Genomic DNA, 23,232 nt, shown 5'->3' on the forward strand with positions numbered 1-23,232 from the left:
TGAGTAGAATGTGCTTCACCTATCTACATGTTTAAATAATAATTATATCATTTATAATAATAACTTATATAATTAAATATTTTAAGTATGTGAAATAATGTATTTTCTATTTTAATAATTAAAGTGTTATTAGAATAATAATGTTTTGAAGGTGTATTTTTTAAATTAATGTATTTCCATTATGTTTTTACTAAACAATAATTCCAGTCAGTCAGTCAGTCAAATCAACTTTATTCGGCTTGCTAAAGCCATAAAAGTACACCATAAAACATCTATAGACATAAGGCATTGTAAAAGCATAACTTGAAGCAATTAGAATTCCTAATGTTGCACCGGCCAAATATTGTCATGGGGGTGGTGCTGCGTTCCTCTTTAACGACACCTTAAAGACAGAAACTATATACTCTGAGTGTATTGAAGACGTAGACGTCCTGGGAGTGAAATTATGCTCCCCCACAGACTGCGTAACCTTCTTGTTAGTCTACCGCCCTCCAAGCACAACTGCTAAGTTCCTGGAACCATTTTTGAAGACTGTCCAAGACCTCCGCACTCGCTATGAAGGGTTGGTGGTACTAGGGGACTTCAACTTTCATTGGGAAATCACCCCGAAGAATAGTCAGGCAAATCAACTGGATGAAGTCCTTACGCACCTAGGACTCACACAGGTAGTTGAGGAGCCAACCCACCTGAAGGGCCACACGTTGGACCTGATTTGGTCCTCCCGCCCTCTCCTAGCTTCCCCGGTGATCTCCCCTTGTCCTTGGTCAGATTACTACCTGATTGAAGGCCATTTCCCTCTCTTGCTAGGACAGCAAGAAGCTAAATCTCAGTGGAAATTCCTTCGGAGCTGGAAGCAGGTCAAAGCTGATGAGTTAATTATGGCCCTTTCACATACCACATATTCCTTGTCACCAAGTGACAATGTGAACACTGTAAGCACCGCCTTGCAGGTCTCCCTCAAAGAAGCTATTGAGGCTATTGCCCCTGTTCGCAAAATCAGAATGAGAGACAAGAGCAAAGCCGCAGGATGGTTTAACAAAGATCTCAGGGAGATAAAGCAAGTTCTACGTCAGCGTGAAAGAGCCTGGCGGAAGTCCCGCGCACCCACGGAACATGAAGCTTATACACTGCAGCTTGCACTTTATAAAAAAGCTATTCGTCTGAGAAAGGCAGAATTCTATGAAACAGCCATACAAACGGCAGCTAATCCCCAGAAAGAAGTTTTTAAAGTCCTGAATGACCTACGTACTATCAAAGAGCCAAAACCTTCCTTTGACTCCAAAAACTGTCAGGAATTTCAAGACTTCTTCATGAATAAAATTAAGAAATTGGTCTCAGAAATCAATCAGATTCCAATCCTCCCGTGCTTCACAGAACCCCTCCCACCCCCCACCAGACTCACCTCTCAGAAATTATCAGTTTTACCAGCTCTAACAAAGGAGTGTCTAGCGACTATACTGAGCCGGGTGAAATCTGGCTCTCCAGCTGACCCCTGTCCACCTCAGATTTTTAAGCTGGGCTGGCCTGGATTGGAGGACAACGTCCTCACGCTGCTAAACCACTCCATAGAGCAGAGACTGGTGCCCGCTAATTTTTAAGAGGCAAGGGTGGTTCCGTTACTTAAGAAATCGGGTGCGGACCCAAAAAACCTAAAGAACTTTAGGCCTATCTCCCAGCTTCCCTTTCTTGCGAAGATCCTGGAGCAGCATGTTCTACATTCTCTCACCCACTTCCTGGAAAGTAACCATCTCCTTGAGCCCAACCAGGCGGGTTTCAGAGCTCACCATAGCACGGAACTGGTGATGCTATCCGTGCTGGATGACCTGAGACTCAAGGCAGATAATAAGAAACCTTGTGCCCTGATCCTCTTGGACTTATCCGCGGCATTTGATACCATCAATCATTGCCAACTTCTGTCGCGGATACAGGACCTGGGGATTCGGGGTACAGCCTTTGCCTGGTTGACATCCTTCCTTGAAGACAGGTCGCAACGAGTGCAGCTTGCCGATCTGGTGTCCAAGCCAGCAAAACTGACTTGCGGCGTGCCCCAAGGTTCGGCTCTGTCACCTCTACTTTTTAACATTTACGTTCAGCCACTGATTGCGTCACTGAACAGGATGGACTGTAGAGTCTACAACTACGCAGACGACACACAGATTCTGATTCAGATTGACGACACTGCTCAGGCTCATTTGAGAATGCAGAACACTCTCAAATTCATAATCAGCTGGATGTCGAATAACTCCCTAAAAATAAATCCAGACAAAACGGAAGTCCTGGCAATCACTACAGCTGCCAATCCTTGGTGTGACCAGTTTTGGCCGGCTGAATTGGGGCCACTTCCAGCCCCAGCGCCAGCAGTTAAAAGTCTTGGCATCAAAATTGATGCCCGACTATCTATGACTCAGCAGGTATCATCTGTGGTAGGCATCTGTGTGAGTCTGATTCGCCATCTGAGGAAACTCTCCTCATTTCTATTCTTTTCCACTATGAGGCTGGCGGTCTCCGCCTTAATTCTGGCACGGCTGGACTATGGTAATTCTCTTTACTATGGCCTCCCAAACAACCTTCTGGCCCGACTACAGGTCATAATGAATGATGCGGTGAGGCTTATTTTTAATAAACCCAGGCATACTCGTGCTACGCCCCTACTCCGCAGCTTGCATTGGCTGCCCATTGCCCAAAGAACTAAATTTAAAAGTCTCTGCATTGCACACAAAGCTGTCTACGGCTCAGCCCCTAAATACATCAAAGATCGGCTCCCTAGGTACCTACCTACTAGGTCCCTCCGGTCGGCTGAGGCAGGTAACCTACTTTGTCCTCGGTACAACCTCATATCCAAGGGCAGCAGAGCCTTCTCTAGCACTGTCCCCCTGGCATGGAACCTTCTTCCGGCTGAACTCAGGAAGGAAACAAACCTATTGTTGTTCAGTAAAAAGCTGAAGACAGTGCTTTTTGTGGCGGCGTGGGGACCTCTGTGATCTGCTTCTGCACCCTCTGATGTTGTGTATCCGCTGATAGTGCTTAGATACCCCTGGGTGATATATCGCTCTACAAGCTTATAATAACATAACATAATAACATATTTAGAATCCATTAAAACGTCATACAAACGGTAATAAAAACCAACCACAATTATGACTATTAGGTAACTTTGGATGATGATCCACATAGATATACTATTAATCTTGTTCAGAATGATTAACTCTGCTTTATTCTATTCCTGTATCTAATTGCACCAATTAAAAATCTAGCTCCCCCCAGGCAGATTACTGGTGAGCTTAACATTTGCAAGTAGACCAGAGTTGGCCTTACTTGCACAAAGTTTTGATCCCTTACCAGCGGGAGGATGTACTTTCTGCGTAGGTGATCATAATGGAAACATCAGAACATAATATGTAGAGTATCTTGCTCTGAGAAGTTGTTACATGTGCACCTAATTAGTGAGTTTGATTTAAAATAACCTTTCCGAAAGGCCAGTAGCCAGGAAACTATATTTTAAACAGAATCTTGTCAAAATAAAGAGATGATAAGCTTTTTTTATGTGGGTCAAGTATGGTTGCATCTGCTGCCCCAGGCTCAGTGTGACATACTTTCTCACTGAGGGCTTAATTAGTTCCTTTTCCTCCCTTAAGCATTGATATCTGTTGAAAAACTTCAGCTTAACTGCTCTAACGGCGGGCTTAGTCAAAGGGGTAGGAAACGTAAACAGTTCAGGGCAACCTAACTTCTCCGTTTGAACTTTAATATATTTAAGCCAAGGGATGTTTAGTGCCTTATCCTGTACTAAGCAATCCTGAATTATTAATTGGCGTAAGTTTGAGGTTGTTTGAGCCCAAATTCTCATCCAGCTGAGAAGTGGGGCATCTGCAATCAAGTCTACAATTTACCAACTCCTGACTCCTCGTGTATGTAAAAAATTGATGTAGATGCAGGGACAGAAAGTATTTTACGCAGAAAATTATTTTCTGCCACAATTACAGTCATTATTTGACTAAAGTAGTTTATATGTCTACATATGAGTTCCACACATATTTTAAAGTTCATTGCAAAAATCTGTTGATATTTTATATGAAATAATGTATAATAATTTTGATTTGAATGTGTTTTTCGAAGATTTATTTAAACCTCTTATTAATTTATATATCAGGATTGTTTAGTTTTTATTTAAACTGATATTAGTAGTGATTCATATGCACAATAATAATAAATAATAAGTCATTTTAAATGCTTATATATTTAATCATTAATTTTGACATTATTTATTATATTCATGTAATGATATTTTTATTATTAAGATTGTTATACAGTTAGCAGCATTGGGCATTCTAAGGTTTACTAAAATATTTTATTTTAAGTACAATTACTTTGTCTATTGTTTTGGATTTTATTTTCAATAGTAATTTACTCGCTTCAAAATTTTACATGTCTCCAAATAGTACTTGAGTTGCAGGCAGAAAAATAAATCTTTACTCCCTATAATCAAATATTTTCCATAGTGGTAGTTAGTTTGGAGTTGGAATAGTATATATAAACTTCCCAAAGTTATACGCTTTCCCCAATGGTTTGGGTAGTTGGTCAAAGTTAAACAGTAAATTAGAGCTCCCCAAAAATCTAACAATTTTCCCAAGAGAAATTCGGATGAAATTAGAATAGTAAATCTGCACTCCCCAAAATGAAACAGTTTTCCCATTGGTATTTGTTTTAGAGCTAGAAATATGAACTCACCAAACTCAAATATTTTCTCTGTTGGTTGTTTGGTTGGAGTTAGAATGATAAATGTAAAATTCACAACATTAGCAGTTTCCCTAATGATAGTTAAGTTGGCATGAGTGTAGTACACCTGGACTCCCCAACTTTCCTCAATGGAAGTTGGGTTAGAATAGTAAATCTGAAATTACCAAAATCAGACATTTTCTCTAATGATGAGAAAGAGATAAAATAAAAAATATGAATTAAAAAACTTAACCACTTTCACCATTGGCTATTAACCCTTTCGGTGCTCATGGCGGTATGGTTCCGTCATGAGCATCTGTGGATAGGGGCAGGAAATCGCTCTGCTGTAAACAGCAGAGGGATTTCCCTTTTATTTTTATTGGCATCGGGAGGTTGGGGAAGAGCTTACCCAACCTCTCGAGGCCAATTTACATTTTCTTTGCAATGCTGATCGCGCGCATGCCCCGCTGACGTCATTGGAATGAAAATGAAACTGAAATGAACCAAGAGGCTCATTTCAGTTTCACTTTCTACATGCTCAGGGGCCTATCTCAGCCCCCTGAGCACGTAGAAAGTCAGGAGATGCATCGTTGGTAAGGGGAGAATCTCCCCTTTCCAATGGTACCCCTCCCTAGTGGATCCTGCTTGGGGATTGCCCCAGAGTGTGATCCCAAAGTAGGGATCCACCTTCTAGACACCAGGGAGAGGGGAGCGCCCCCTTGGGCATATATAATCGGGGTGGGCGTTGCCCAAAACGGGCAAGCCAATGCCCCCACCCTCGCACCCATTACAGCCTTTTTGGCTCCCCTGTGGCACAGATAGGGGTAGTAGCCCCAATATGCCCCCCAGGAGGGCAGAAAGCCCACTTGACGCCAGGGATTGTTTTGTTCCATATGTTAAGAGGGTGAGAGCTGCCCAATCCAACTCCCTCTGCACAATAACAGTCTTTCTGCCCCCCCCCCCCCCCGGGTGTAGATGGGGCGGTAGCCCCTAATCTGCCCCCAGGGGGGCAGAAAGCCTACTAGACACCATTTTTTTTTACAATTAATTTAGAGGGAGGGCTGCCAAAGATGGGCATGCCAATGCTCTCACCCCTCCCCCCACAAACTTCCAGTCTTTCTGCCCCCCTGGTGGGCAGATGGGGGCACTAGCCTCCAATCTGCCCCCGTGGGGGCAGAAAGCACCCTAGACACCAGGGATTATTTATTTTATAGGCTCGGTGGGGGCTGCCCTCGATTTCCCCCCTCCCCAGGGTGGCAGAAAGCCCACTAGACACTGAACTTTCTTCAGGATGTGCCTACCTGTGAATTTTGGGCCTAGAGCAGCCGGCACATAGGGAAAATTAGCATATTTTTGAAAACTAGACACCAAGGGGAATCCAGAATGGGGTGACGTGTGTGCCTCTCACCAGGTTCTGTTACCCAGAATCCCTTGCAAACCTTAAACTTTGTCTAAAAACCCACCTTTTCCTCATATTTATGTGGTGGAAAGTTCTGAAATCTGCGTGGGTCCACAAAATTAAACCCACTCCACGTTCCCCAAAGTCTTCAGAGAAAAATGGTACCTCACTTGTGTGGGTAGGCCTAGTGCCCACGGCAGGAAACCACATTTTCTCAGTGAAAACGGACCCTTTTTTTGCAGAGTGCCTAGCAGTAGATTTTGAACCTTAGCTCTGCCAGGACCTAGGGAAACCCAGCAAACCAATATATTTTTGAAAAGTAAACACCCAGGGGAATCCAGGATGAGGTGACTTGTCTGGCTCTCACCAGGTGCTGTTACACAGAATCCCTTGCAAACCGTAAAAGGTGTATCATAAAACACATTTTCCTCACATATCTGTGGTGAAAAGTTTTGGAATCATTGTTGTTCCACAAAATTCCACTCACCCTGCATCCCACAAATTCTTCTGAGAAACATGGTTCCTCACTTGTGTGGGTGGGTCAAGTGCCCGCGCCAGGCAAGGGCCCAAAATCTAGTGAGGCAACATCAAAATTGCCTATCACAAAACGACCTGGTTTTGCAAGGGGGGTTCACCTGAGTTTTTGGCCCTGTGCTCGGCGGCCAGCTAGGAAAACCTGCCAAACCAACACACTTCTGAAAACTAGGCACCCAGGGAATTCCAGGGTGGTATGGCTTGCATGGATCCCCCAACCTTTTCTTACCCAGAATCCCCTACAAATCTCAAATTTAGCTGAAAAGAATCACTTTTTCCACATATTTTTGTGTGGGAAAGTTGTGGCATCACCAGACTGACACAAATTTGCTTCCACCTAGCGTTCCCCTGGGTCTCCCGATAAAAAATGGTGCCTCACTCGTGTGGGAGGTCCAAGTACCAGCGACAGGCAAGGGCCCAAAACGTATTGCGGCAACATCAAAATTGCCCATCACAAAACGACCTGGTTTCGCGAGGGGGTCGCCTGGATTTTTGGCCCATGCTCGGCGGCCAACGAGGGAAACCTACCAAACCCACACATTTTTTAAAACTAGATACCCGGGAAATTCTAGGGAGGTATGTCTTGCATGGATCCCCCAACGTTTTCTTACCCAGAATCCCCTGCAAACCTCAAATTTAGCTGAAAAGATTACCTTTTCCAAACACTTTTGTGTGGGAAAATTGTGGCATCACCGGGATGACACAAGTTTCCTACCACCCAGCATTCCCCTTCCTCTCCTGAAAAAAGTGGTGCCTCACTCGTGTGGGAGGGCCAAGTATCCACGACAGGCAAGGGTCCAAAACGTATAGAGGCAACATAAAAACTGCCTATCACAAAACAACCTGGTTTTGCAAGGGGGTAACCTGGATTTTTGGCCCCTTGCTCGGCAGCCAGCTAGGGAAACCTACCAAAACCACACATTTCTGAAAAATAGACACCTGGGAGATTCCAGGGAGGTATGGCTTACATGGATCTCCAAAGGTTTTCTTACCCAGAATCCCCTGCAAACCTCAAATTTTGCTGAAAAAATCACTTTTTCCACACATTTTTGTGTGGGAAAGTTGTGGCATCACCGGGCTGACACAAATTTCCTACCACCCAGCATTCCCCCAGGTCTCCCAATAAAAATGATGTCTCACTCATGTGGGAGGCCCAAGAACCCGCAACAGGTAAGGGCCCAAAACGTATTGAGGCGACATCAAAAGTGCCTATCACAAAATGAACTGGTTTTGCAAGGGGGTCACCTGGGTTTTTAGCCCCGTGGTCGGCAGCCATCTAGGGAAACCTACCAAACCCACCCACACGAGGGGAACGCTGGATGGTAGGAAACTTTTGTCAGCCCAGTGATGCCACAACTTTCCCACACAAAAATGTTTGGAAAAGGTAATCTTTTCAGCTAAATTTGAGGTTTGCAGGGGATTCTGGGTAAGAAAAAGTTGGGGGATCCATGCAAGCCATACCTCCTTAGAATCTCCCGGGTATCTAGTTTTCAAAAATCAGGTATCAGAACGTATTGAGAGCCGGTCAAGTCACCCCATCCTGGATTCCCCTGGGTGTCTAGTTTTCAAAACTGTATATGTTTGGCAGGTTTCCCTAAGTTCAGGCAGAGCTAGAGTTCAAAAACTACAGCTAGGCTCTTTGCAAAAAAAGGGTCATTTTTAATTATAAAAATGTGATGTGTCCACGTTTCGTTTTGAGCCGCTTCCTGTCGTGGGCACAAGGCCTACCCACACAGGTGAGGGACCATTTTTATGAGGAGACTTAGGGTAACACAGAATTGTTACCTATTGACTTTCGATGCATTTCTGTCTTCCAAATGAAAGACAATGTGTAAAAAAGAAGCCATTTTGAAAAATGACCTATAATTCTCATGCTAGTATGGGTACTCCCAATTTTGGAAATGTGCAAATATCTACTATTTCTAAACTCTATATTTTATTTCCATTTCAGAAACACATATGTGTCTTTCATACCAAATTTTCCATGTATATATTTTCCCAAAATACCTAGTACATAATAAAAAACTATTGCAAGACGCGGTTCAGTTATTGGCTCTGGGTTCGTTGGGTTCTTGGTGAACCTACAAGTCCTATATATCCCCACAACCAGAAAGTCTCAAAGCAGAAAATAACCTGCCTGGAGGATAATAAGGAAGGCCTAAGATAGGTCCAAAAATTACATGTCACTCTGAACCGAGGAGGATATCTCACGGACACATAGCAAAAAGTGGTTTATCAAAGACACTTTATTATACATTATTACAATTCATTTTTTTCTCTTATTTTCATTAGACAGTTCACAGTTATAAATATACAATAAAAAATCGGAATAGAGAAGAATAAGTTCTAAACAGGGCCCATATTCTCACAGTTAATATCACCAACACACATACAATCATTCATAATCATTCATACTTCACTTCACACAGTTGCCACAGATGTACAAGATGGACACGGGACAGATGGTATAAGGTCCCAAAAAAGTTTTCTGTGGGTTCCAGGAATGGAACAAGCGCTGACGCGCGTTTCGGTGTATAGCCGCAGTCGGGCTACACCTTCATCAGGGCGGAGAGAAGTTGGGGTGAGAAGTGGGCCACAGATGATAGAGGGTTATCTTAAATTGAAAGATAGACGTATCGGCGAGCTAGGATATCCTGCTCGCTACGGAGTCTGCTACACTGAGGATTTTTAGTTTCAGCAAGAGAAGGTACTAGGGGGTATCGGATAGCGTTTGATTTCCAAATCCAAGGGGCCGGACAAATCCCTTCTAGAGTTGGACTTTAGGTGCGCTTTATAGGGCAAACGCCCTTCCTAACAGGGGCCTAAGCGCGAACTACCCCGAATAGCCAAGAAAGGCTCAGCACAGGGGGGGGGGGGGGAATGCCTAGCAACGAAGGGGCTAATTTGGAGTTATACATTTTTTGTTCAGAGTATATGTTTTGTTTAAAGCAGCTTATGGAGTTGGGCTTAGGTTAGAAATAGTTAGTTTGTTTTATGTTAAAAGATACAATTGTTTATATTTGACTGTAGTTACATTTACAATGCTTACATTGTTTTTGATGTCAATCTAAATGTTAAAAACTGCATTATGTGTTTTTTGTGTTAGAAGTATAATTATGTTATTTTACGATGACAACAATGTCAATAATAATGGGTGATTAGGTATAGAATCTGTTAGATTAATACAAAGTTTTTCAAGTGGGTTTTTTCACTTCGTAGTGTTCACTTTAGTATATGCTAAACCCATATTTCTTAGAAGGGGAGTTCTATTCTGTGAAGTTATGTACTTTCCACATTGGACATTTTGGAATCTGTGAAGGCTAGAAATATGAGCATATGTAGTGAATATATTTAAATATATAATTATATAGGCTTTTTAGGTTAAAGCTAAATCATTTTTTATATTTTATATTTTTTACTTTCAATCTTCGTTCTCTCTTTTCTACTTGCTCTTGGTTTGTCCAGTGCTTCAAAGATTATTCTTTTATCTTGAAGTTGGTTTTATTTATTTAATTTAATTATTTTATTTGTTGGAAATAAATGGTCTTTTAAGTTTTTTTATGCAGTTGATTTCTTCATGTAGATGGCTTACAGAGTTATGGTCTCCTTATTTAGCACTGGGTTGGCTGTGCAGCAGTTTGTATACTTTACATATTCTCTATTTATGTTTTGTGAAAATAGTTTCATTTTCCTATTTGTTAACCATTTTCCTTTTGAATATGATTGGTTAAAGCCTTAAATAGTTGTTTGATTTTATACTTTAGTACATTATTTTTTGTTTCAAAGTATATTTGTTAATATGTATAACAATATTAGTGTAGTCTATATAATTGTCATTGATGCATTGTCAGAAAACACACAAGGGGTACTAGGGGTCTAAGAGGCTGACAAAGAAAGGGTCTACTTGTTAGACAGCATAATGACTACCACTACGATGTGTGTAGACAAAAGTGTGAGGAGAGAGAGGACATAGAAAGATGGAACTATAAAAGACCCATCAGCCCACCCGTTGGTGGAGCTTCATCATTTGGGATTTTATTCCTCACTGGTATCATCCAGATTCCTCACTAGACAATTATGAGGAAGAGCTGGCATCCAAATTACCAGTGTGTGCCGCCACAGGAAGAAGGTCAAGAGCTGTGGGAAAAGAAAAAGTTGCAGTGCAAAAAGAATGTGTTGCAAGAATTGTGAAGTATAAAATTGCCTATGAGGATGCCAAAAGAACGATTTTATTAATGAGGCCACCCAAATGGCAAGATTAAAACGCAGAGTGAGGGTAGTATTTAACAAATACAACTACCAAGTGGTCTAATCGCTGGTCGACATGTTTCAGCCAATAAATGGCTTTCTTCAGGACCTAAGAATGGAACACTACTGCAACGATGAAAAAAACTGTGCTCAAAAAGAACCAGAAAAAACACACAAATAGATACAACCATGTGTACCAGGGAGACCTACCCAATGGTTAGCGTCTGATTGGTAGAGGGTGTGGTCTTGTATGGATATTATCCTCTCCTGTAATACATATAAAACATGCAGCAAACAATGTCTGATCTATACTGCCAAATCAAGGGTACCAGCATGTGGGCTACCTGTGCTTCTAGTCTGACTTGCCTCTATGTTGGTACCTTTGAGGATAACATATTTACAATGAGGCTGCACCGTTCTATGAAAACGTGACCCATTGGTCGCGTTTCATAGACGATATATATTTTTTGTGTGGAGCGGTGAGAGAGACAAAATGATTCAGTTCATAGAGTGGCTTAATTGTGGGGACCCCAACCTGAGGTTCACCTCAACTATGAACCAAAAGTACTGTGACTTCTTGGATATTAAAATACAGTCAAAAGAAGGTCAGCTGACTGTGGACCTCTTTGTTAAACCAATAGATAGGAATACCATGTTGCATTATGGCAGTGACCACCCCAAGTGCCAAAAGGACAACATTCCTTTTGGACAATTCCTGCGGCTGCGCAGGAATTGTACAGATAGAAGGGACTTTGAAAGACACACAGATAATTTAAAATGGAAATTAACTACTAGAGGCTACCCCAATAGAATTATAAAACAAGCCTACAAGAGAGCTAAATATTATAATCGTGATTTCTTGTTTGAAGATAATAGAAGAGAATTGCAAGGTGTGGAGAAAGTAGTCTTTGTTTTGAACTTCTCTATAGTAAGTAATAAGATCAAGAACATCATAAATAGGAACTGGAGTTTTCTGCAAGAAAGCAATACAGCACAAACAGAAAAACCGCTGTTCTACTATAGAGGAAACAAGACAATTAGGAACAGGCTAGTAAAAACATACAAGGAAGAAATAAACATAGCTTACCAAAGAAGCATTGACTCCAATAGTAAACTTATTGGTACATTTCCATGCAGTGCATGCTCAAACTGTAAATCAATATTAAGAGGCCACAATGTTGAAATTAATTATAGTGTACATACATGTAGAGATATGTTTAACTGCAGAACCAAGAACGTTATCTATCTAATTGTCTGCCCCTGTGGGTATGGATATGTAGGCGAGACTATGAGGGAAATCCGGTTACTCCTAAATGAACACAGATCCGCTATACGGATTAATAAGAGTAATGCACCGTTGACCGAACATTGGAATTCATATCACCATAAAGAGGAAGATTTACGGTGGTGTGTATTGGAAAGAACAGACTTATCCAAAAGAGGGAGGACATGGATAAAAAACCCAAAATGCTAGAACAGTTTTTCATGTGCAAATTTAGGACATACACACATGGGCTAAATAACCGAGAAGAATGGGAGAGACTATATAGATAAGTGAGATAACATAGAACCTTAATATAATTAGCCTCTTGTATATTGCTCACTGCGGAACTGGAAAATAGCAGTTAACATCAGAATGATAGAAGGAATTTATGTATAAGGAATTTAATAGGTGATTTGTGGTTACTAAACACCATGCTTGTGGCTTAAAAATATGTGATATTAAACAAACTCAGGATAAATACCAACATGAGGAAATATTACGATGTGCATTGGAGACAATATATCATTGTAAGAATTTTGATAAGGAATATTGATAAAAATCTGATAATCCGTGTTATAATCTCCGCCGTAATCTATAATTACTGCAATGACGGAGATGTAATCTATAATTGAAAATAGAAACATCAGAGCATTTAGGAATTACCGTGAACATTGATAGAATATAATTGTGACGATATTGGGAGAACTTTAAAAACAAAACGAGATGCCATTACAAGATGACGCTTGCTAAGGTCTTCGCCAGCGTAAAGCACAAAGAGGCATGTTTATGCAGAACAAGGTCAAAATTAAGTTAATTGATTTGAATGCCGGTTTAAAAAAAATGTAGAATGTGGAGAGATTAACACTAATTAAACGGATATAGATTTGAAATAATACCGCATAAACAGCTCTGTAGCAATTCCTAATTAAAAAGAGATAGTTCTGAACCCACTGGAAAAGCTTTAGTGTGCATATCACACACATATAATGACAACAGGACAGCCATAACAACGGTGGAGATACCATTATAAGATGGCGTCCGCTATGGCTATCTCGTTAGTGAGGCTCAATCACACAGGAGCCGGAGAGTGATGACGAAATGACGCCAGGTGATTTAAATGCCGTAAGAGAAATCAGCTGGTCTCTTTACAATTGATTGGAAAACAGACGGTCATACACTGCAGCTACGTAAAATTTACGAGGTGAGGAGAATATGAGAATCTGAGATGTAGATAACATGTGAAAACATTAGCCGCTAAGTGAAATGAGGCCACACGAAGGCTACTAATAAGGGGTAAAAGGATGCGTGATACCATTTTATAAAGTTTAGGACGCAGTGTGAACAAATTGAGGTGGTAAATGGTATTGGGTTTAGGACTATGCTGGAATATAACGATGCAGTAAGAAAAAACGTGGCAGTGATTGGAATTAGCATAAAGACACTCGAGCGATGCTAATAAATAAATTACGCTTTAAATAGCATCAAATGCGGTTTGTGCCACATCGGATCTAGACTAAAAAAGAGGTTTAAAACAGTAAGTTGATAAAAGTCTGATAATATAAATAGAGAACTTTACGCAATAATGGGATTGATAAGAAAGCATATGGTGACAAGATACTGAATGAGTGCATGCAAAAAAGCTAGACAGAAATATACGCTAATTTAGCTTGAAAGAGATATTATTTGGTTCTCTCATTTCATAGCGCAGACACAAGGGACAATTGAATAAATCCCTCATAAAACGAACAGACCAGATACAAGTAGCCTCGATTTTATCTATTAAGAAACGGAACATCGGAAAGCATCACGATTACTGGTGAGCAGATAAATACATAGATAAAAAGAATGAGGAATTGTTCAGAAGTGGGGAGAGAATGTGACAGAATATATTGTTCCTTCAATAGGTTATGGCTGACTTTTAAAAAAGAAGCAGAAACCGAATAGTGAAAATAAAGAGAGCCCTTTTGTTTCCACTAACAAGGGTGAGTGGGGTCATCTAATTTTGATAAACACGGGAGAACGAACAAATGAACAATATAGATGATTTAATAGCTAAAATGCTCTATATTCACAGTGACCCAAATGATGAAGTGGTGAAGCCAACTCCTAAATGTATAAGACAACTTGATTTTGGAAGAAATGGATGGCGTATTTTTACCACCAGACGAGCTTTGGTCTCCATGTATGACTGATCGTAATCTACAAAACCTTTGTAGAATGTTGTAGGATGTTGTTAAACTGGCTTGGCTGCATAGAAATCACCTCTTTACCATCCATAGAGCCTACTATTCCCCTCTAAGGCTTTCAAAGTTCACCCAGGGGAGCGTGGTGGCATGTCCTAGGTGTGGCCTGGCGGCTGCCTCTGACTGTCACATGTTCTTTGAATGCCCCTACTTGTCAACATTCTGGGAGGCCTTAAGAAGAACTTTGTCATCATCTTTGGACTTGAATATAGCTCTTGATCTCCCACTTGTTATCTTTGGTATTCTGGATGGAGTCCAAAGTTTGGCGAAGAAGTTAGTTTTCTATTCTGTCTTGCTTGCTAGAAGGGAGATATGTAGAAAATGGAAAGACCCTCTGCCTCCCACGATCGACGACTGGTACACCTCCGCATTGATGGTCTCCAAACTAGACCTGGGTAGGTCTGGTAATTCAAACAAAAGAGCGTTCTGGCAGCTATTGCATTGGGCTCATTGAGTGTCCGGGTTTTTTTTTCTTTTTTTTCCCCCGGGTCCAATGATTACGCCATCAAGACCCAAATTAGGGCGAGGCCGGATTTCGGTTTCTAATCGGCCCATTGTGGCAACATTTCCCACCTCTTTTATTGGTTTTTGTTTGGTGATCACAGATGGTTGACGCTGGATTTGCTGAGGGATGGGATTCGATAGCCCAGTTAGGCCCTGCCAGTTACCAAAAACAGAGACAGCATTTCGCTTGTATACTTCTGGTTTTCACCATAAAAACAAAACCTAGGTGGCAAATGAGGACAACAACAAAAAAAAGAAAGACAACAGAATAGGGAAGTTGCATGAAGTGGAAATATGCTTGAAATAAAGGTACCCGCGATATGATTTTCATATAATTTTTAAATGAGCCTGAATTAGCAGTAAGGAGGACTGAGGAGGTAGAACTAAGCTGAGCCCCCTGAACCTGCTTGAGTACCTACAGAAGGCAGTCACATGACAGAATAATGGACAAATAAAGGCAGTCCTAATGCGAGGCCCTAAGAAGGGACTCAGGAGGTAGAACCAAAGCTGATCCCCGAGTACATGCTTGAGCACCTACATAAGGAGTCAGGTGAAATAATAATGGACAAGTAAAGGCAGTCCGAATGCGAGGCCCTAAGATGGGATGCATGCATGATGAAAAATCGCAGAAGACATAACAAGGAAGTGTGTGTAGAAATTATTAAATCATTTTAAAACAGTTTGGTATTCAGCCAACAAAAGCCAGTCCATACAGAGCTAAGACTCTGGGGATCATGAACGGAATGAATGGTGAATGATTAGGTGATATAAGTGGGACTACAAAAAGTAAAAGAACAGAGAGATGAATAAGCTTAGCAATGTATTTGTGAATGGCAATTTAATACTTTACAGTAATTTTGAAAAAATGTTTTTGCACTTACAGATTAATATGTTGGTATTTTAACTGTCCTGAAGAAGGTGGTGCGCATAGCAGAATCCACCGAAACGCGCCGACAACTACCCCCTTGGGTTTTTAATTATTGGTTTTGTAGATGTTCTTAAAATGTTTTGAATATTGGTACCACATTGTATAAAGTGAAATATTGTGCTATATGTGTTAATCTACTACAGTTAATGAATGAGCTGGTATAAAATATAGGCAAAGAAAAGAATGTGCTCAGCTTAACTAAACACATGATATTTGTAATTGTTTTAATACATTGAACATTAACTGGATACTTGAAGTTGTGGAGTATAGCATTTCTTCTGAAATTTGTGGTTCTACTTATACCTGTACGCTGATTAAATGCTGTAGGATGATAGGAGTGAGATTTAGCTTAAGGTGACTGGTGTATACAGCACAAATAACTAATAACTGGGAGAAGGGAGTGTGTAACACAAGAATATATAAAGACCAAGGGAACATTTTTGTTTTAACTTTGTGATTTACCCAGTTCCCTATGGTTCAAGGGTTACTCTCTTTCATTTGCACAGGCCTGCATTTCAAATGTTATCTTCTCCCATGGTCTGCTTTATGGTTGCTAGCTTTTATGCGGGGGCTATTAGACATGGGAAAAAGTTGTCCTTGCTGTAGCCAGCTTGTTTTTTCCGTTTTTGTGCTCAGGGTTTACTATGCGTCTGTATGTGCACTTAATGTTATATTGCTCACAGCAAATGGTTTTATGCTTAGCACTGTTGCACTATATATAGCGTACCTCTTGCAGTTTAAAACTTGATCATGGACACAATATTCCTGGCCACTTTAATCGACCCACAAAGCTGTTTTTATTTTACCCTTTTATGTGATTCAGGTTTTTATCAACTGAATGTACCCTGATGAAAAGTATTCTTTTCAATGTTTGCTTTTATGGCTTTCAGTTGCCGAATTAAGTACCTTTTTAATCTGATCTTTGATCAGTAGACTTGGGTTTGGGTCGCAGTGTCTGTCTGACCATGTATCTCTGACTCGGGGTTGATGGGGAGACCATCTCAGATTAATCTGACAGCAATGATAGAAGTTTATGAGTGCGAGCATGTGTAGCATGACGGTCATTGACATAATGTTTACCGTTATTTTCATTATTGTACATGCAGTTACTACATCATACATTAACATTGCATTCCCTGATATTGACGTCATTATGCATACATAAGTTATGGTGTACATTTACATTGGATTTATCAATCTCAACAGTCTGATAGTCGATATTTCTGTTATCATGGGGATTGAAAATTTGGATGTTGAAGTTTGTGTCACAATACTTTTCTTCCGCAATAATATTATACTCAATACTTTGTCAGACAACCGACTCCGGAGTACACACCAAGCACTGAATCATGATGAGCATTAATTAGTAAGGATGCATTTTGCAAACCCAATGTGCATTACTGCTAGTGCAGGGACTGTGGCATGACAGGAACAGGAGACCAACATCCTTTCATTTGCTTTTCTAAATGTGAATTGTTTTTAAAGCAACCCATATCCATTAAATGGCATGTGCTACTTAAAAAAAAACGGTTTCCTGTTCAGGAGCAGATGGGAGGAAAATGTGTAGTGGTTCTTTGGACCACTGCTGGCTAACCTGAAACTGCCAACATGATTTCCACAGGGGAACCTGCCTCTTTTTGAGGTGCCAGTATTTGATCAAAGGTTTGCGTATAGAATCGCTTTGCAAAGAATTGGTACATTTCATTGTGACTCCCAAACATGAGGATGATGCCCACTCGTGTATACAATTTGTAATATGTCGCAAGAACCCTTTCTTGAGTTCAAAATAATTTTTTAACTTGTAAAACACCTGTATTGTATTTGTAAAATATGTTTTGTTATCATAAACCCTGTGCTTTTGTGAATCTAAGACTTTGCAACAACAAAATATTTTTGTGCACAACGCCCATTGATCTGTGCTATTTAAACAGTTGTCTCTTGAGAGAGGATATTAGAAGGACAGATGATCTATAAATAACATATTTAACTGAAAACTACCCATATAGTAAATCAGTAATGATTTCTTAAATTATTTGAAGTTATACATTAGTTTCATTTCAACCGATTAAAGAAATCGGGATTGCTTAAAGCCAATAAAACATAAAAAGTGTAATTCAGTACGTGCAGTCAATAATATCGTGTTAATAGAAAAAAAACACTGAGTTCCACTTTCAATGAAAAACAGGCAAATTTATTAAAGATAGATAATACTGACAAAAACATAGAGTGTTCATTTTTACCATCCTCTTCACTTCTCTACCATAGCAAAGTTACATCCATAAATATAACTAGGTTCACTGTCATTTGGGCATCTTCCCCACTCAGTGAAAATCTTAGAGCCACTATCTCAGTTCAACACTACTTTTTTAATAAAAAAAGACATAAGCCATTTATGTTGTTCCCCTAAAATGCTGAGCAGAGGCATACAATGTAAATTAGAGTCTCAAACTTATAGACACACATGTGGCAACAATTAGAACTACCTTTATAGGCTTGGGCCAGATTTACTAACATTTTACGTCATGGATTCAGCACTTTCTTGCGCATATATATTTACAAAGCTGCGCAAGGGGCGATTTGTGCCATGTTATGTGGCTTTGTAAAACAAAAAAAGTAACGCAATGTGGCATCTTGTACTGCATTGCATTACATTTCCTTCTGAGAGGCGTTCCATGGGTAGGACATGGGCGTTACCATGCATCCACTCAATACCAGATTTACCAACGTTTGTGAACCTTGGGATTGCATGAAATTGTTAAGCCTTTCAGAGAATGGCCTACCGAGTTGAGAAATCGTATTTTCTCTTCATTATTTCCTCTTTCTAAGTGTGCAGCAATCTGCAGCACACATAGAAAGAGGAAAATACCTCAAGAGATTGTTTTTGTGAAGGAAAGTATCTCTTTCTGCCCCAAATCAATTCTCCTTGTAACACAGGCACCCTTGCACTGTGATACAAGGGTGCCTGCATTGGCACTAGGCTACCTGAAGTGCGCCAGAGCTATGAGAGAGTAAATGTGTGCCATGGGTTATTAGATAGCGTGCATTTCTGCTCTCTCCCTTTCATTCAACGCAACGCAACGCAGTGCAGCAGGTTGCTTTGCTACCGGGCGAAGCTTGAGAGATTAGTAAATCTTATTCTAAATACATAAATAAACTACGATAAAGGTATGAATAAATATAGAATACAATTTTAGTGGTGTATTTTTGTTTTAGCCAAGGGACTAAAAAAGTAATTTGGCAATTTCTTTTTCAAAGAAATCTTCCATACTGTGATCTTAATTTTTTTGTCTTCAAATCCGCAGTGTCCCTGATAAAAGACAATGAGCCTGATTTAGATCTTGGTGGACAGGTTACTCTGCCACATTGGTGATATCCCTTCATCCAAAATAGAAACTCCATAGGATAGAATGGGATTTATATTTCGGCGGCCGTTGTGATGGAGTAATCTGTCCACCAAAATCTAAATCAAACCCAAAGTGTTTAGGGTTTTTTTTGGCCAGTAGTTTAAAATATCCTTGAAATGTTGGCAAATTGAGTATTGTTTGTAAATACAAGGGTGAGGCTCATTATTTAAATAGTTTGTCCCAGGTGACTATCTACAATTACCTTTTGAAAGTGCACACCAAACAGTGGATCTAAGAAAATGTTCTTTAGAATGTCATATCCCATAGCAATTGGTTGCCAAATGGGACATGAATTTGAGCGATGGTTGCTGCAAATTGAATTCCCGCCTAGTTTGTAATTTAGTACAAATAGGTAGAACAAATGTTTACCTTAGTAAATTAAACTGTATTTCATCTAACAAGGAGCCTAAAAACTTTGGTTTTCAAAATTAAAATTTTAAATTTTAAATTATGTACACAACAGTAGTTTAATGAGAGGTAGAAAGAAATAAGTTCATCTTAAAAAGCAAACCTTAAAAGTAGCTCTACAGCCTTACATGATTAAGCGCATTTGTTGAAAACTTTCCATTCTACCAATACTATGTCTCCTATGACCTGACGTTTCCCAATCTTTGTGTCCTATTACGATGGGGGGCGAACTTTGTCCGCCTACCACCGTACCGGGAAACGGGAACGACTTCCATAGGTGTGGCGGTCCTGTCATGGAAATTAGAATGCCACCCCCACAGTGGCATCCCGTATATATTGCATTGTGGTGTGTGGTGCTGTAAGGAGCATCCGCCACAATGCAATATATGCATGTGATGCATTTGCATGCACAACATGGCAGGCACCGCGTGGTGCCTGTCACATTGTGCATGCAAATGGATGGGGTAGCATTAGTACCCCCCAAGTGCACCCCCAAACCCCCCAAACCCTGGGGGCCCGCAGCGGGCCCCCGAAAGTGAACTCCGCCTGGCTTTCCATAGCGGGGTTTCTGCCACGGAAAGCCCTGCACTGCCGCCCATCCCAGTCTGGATGGCGGTGTCTTGCAGACACCGCCACCATATCTAAGCCATTTTCCACCCTTCAGACCGGCGTAAAACCGCAGACGGTCTCTCCATCCGCCGGGGTCCCCACAGCCATCGTTACTTGGAGGGGGGAAATGGTAGGTGGGTGGTGGAAAATGGCGGGCGGATCGCCACCGCCAGACGGGCGGTGGTGATCCGCCTGCCATCCAAATTGTGCCCTTTAAAAGGCATCCTATGTTTTTACCATTTCTTAAGGTGCATAGATTTGAACCTTAATGCTTATCAAATGTAAATACATTGCAAACAATATATAGATGTAAGATATGGAACAGACGATTCTGGAACATGGCAAAAGCACAGTATTCAAAGCTAAATCACTTGGCGGTTTGATTCTCCCATGGCTAGCCATAAACTACACAAAAATACTAGTCTGACAAAGCAGTAGGTTGAGTTTCTTACTGGAAGGTCTTACAAAATGTTGGGCAATTTTGTGTATGTTTGTGCAGGGTTGTATGGATGTACAAGTCAGTGAATGCAGGTTTTGAGTCAGTAGGTGAGTAACTTGTTTAATGTAAATTGCTTGGTAAATGTAAGTGGGAATGCTTAATGTGGACAGACAAATGTGAGTGGGAAGGTGGGTGAAGATTGGCCAAGGCAGCCACACTCACATAGACATGCAACACATACACATTCAGGCAATGCACATCTATGCACAAATAGAAACACATAAGCATGCTGGCAACATATTCTACCTCACATGCACAGCTCATGCCTACACAAGAAGCCACAGGTTTCCAAACCAAGAAGTTTTTATATGAAGGAGCTCAAAAATAGAACCATCAAGAGCTATTTTGGACCCAGGTTTGAACATACTGTAAGTGTTGTGTGTTTCTTGTATGGCCTATTATCGTTTTCCCTATGTTAGTCTAACTGTGCACAGTGTAGGCCACTTCTATTTTGCTCAACTTAGTACATAGAATGATTGCCTTTGTGCACATTGTATGTTCACACAGCACCTGCACATGTGTTCGTGTTTTGTTCTTTTTTTGGGATTTAGTCTGAACAGTCTAGGCAAGGTCAAACAACATTGCCACTTGTTATTCTCGCTGGTCAGACACTAGCACCTAGACATAATAAAGGAATGCAGCTTCTGTTTTTGAATATACATGTCTTTTCATATAACTGAGGACAGTGGTTCTGAAAAAGCACATACTGAGCGAAGGTTCTAAAGCAAGAGTGCTTCGTCAGCTGAGATGTAAAATATCCACCAATGTATGCTAAGGAATGCGGTCTGCCACTAATTGCAGGGATCTTTAGTATATAATAATTTAGCTTCAGTAGAAATGGGGAGTTAGGCTAATCTGTTTAATAACATGATAGTGCTTCTTATGGTCTATGGTTTGTTAACCATGCTAATGATATTATTGGTATGCAATTGTTTTCTAATTGTGGCGCAAATACTGCATCTCAGAGCATGTTAGTTTAAATATTATACACTTCCTTTGTGTCTCTTGTTTATCTTACTGTGGACAAGTACGAGTGAGAGAGCAAAAGAAAATGGCTTGTTAATGTGATCCCTGAGAGGGTCCCGAGGGTTGTGTTCAGGGGTGCCAACTCACTTGCTTCTCTGGAATGGTTAGGAGGGCAAGTGAGACACTATGACTGGACAGACTCGGGCTCATAGATATTGAGATGGCATGGGGACTCAGTCTCTACCTGCTGATGTTCTTTAGTCCAAAGAATAGTTCTGTTTCTGACCATAATTCCTACAACATAAGCTATTGTGCTGTGCATTTAACCAGAATCAATGCCAGTACTTGATAAGGACTTCCTTACATAATACTGCTACAAACTGATCATTTGCAAATGAAAGCAAAAATATTCAGATGTCTGCACATGGACTCTCATGATGCATATGATGCCACCATTATACGTCATAGGCGAGCAGTACGTAGCACGCATGCGTCAAGTGCGATGCGCCTTGAGTAAATACAATGTGGTTCCCCACGGCCGGTACCTACCCAGACAGCTTAGTTGACCTCCAGAGGTACCGACGGAGAGGTAAGCGTGACAGCCTCCTTTTTTTCACGGTGCATGAGTGGCATGAATTGTTGTAGATCGCTGGGCTCTAGTACACAATCGGTGGCACTTGTATCAGTATGCGTGTCTCTTGTTCCTCCATTCGTATCCACCATGACCTAAACATAATTTCAATGTGGATGTCTCGCTTAAGAACAGGGGTTTAGTTACACCGCTTAGCTCTCTCTTACATCAGAATAAAGGCAGGAAGTTATTAGCAATAATTTAGAATGCTTCTTGGCGGCGTAATCACTAGGATGGGGCAATGTACACCTTTAATCTATCATGTAGAGGCGTGTGTGGGGTTTTTCATTTAGCTGTAGATTACAGCACTTGCACATTTGACCCATATCCTTGCTATATCTATATTGATCTCCATTAATGCATAGATGTGAAGGACAATTCGATCACTTTAAGAAAACAGGTGATTAAGACACAGAGGCAATTACCAGTCATATTCTATCTTAGACTGGTAATTGAGAAGATTGTGTTTTTAGCCTCTAATACTCATATCTCACACTATTTGAGTAGTAACAAAATATCAGCAACACATGATCTATTTGGATTGTGCAGTCCTGAGGTTGTGATATAATAGCATACATTAAACTGTTTTTAGTCTTGTGTTATGTGTGTGTGTGTGTTTGTGTGTGCATGTTACTTCTGCTATATAGAGGTACACTGTAGGTTGTTGAGCAGGGAACCATAATGAATGTGGCATTTTCCCACTTTGTCTCATAGAGCGGTGCCTCCTTTTTTTCCTGAGCTGGAGCCAGGTGAGGTGAGGTATTCTCCTCATGCATTTCAGGTAAGAACGAATGCCATGTACTCATAATTGAGGTAATGTAGATGATAATTAGAATGTCACGGCAACAAATGATGTTTGGTTTTGAACATGACAACTTT

Source organism: Lissotriton vulgaris, chromosome 8, assembly GCF_964263255.1.
Source record: "Lissotriton vulgaris chromosome 8, aLisVul1.2, whole genome shotgun sequence".
In the NCBI taxonomy this organism is placed as follows: domain Eukaryota; kingdom Metazoa; phylum Chordata; class Amphibia; order Caudata; family Salamandridae; genus Lissotriton; species Lissotriton vulgaris.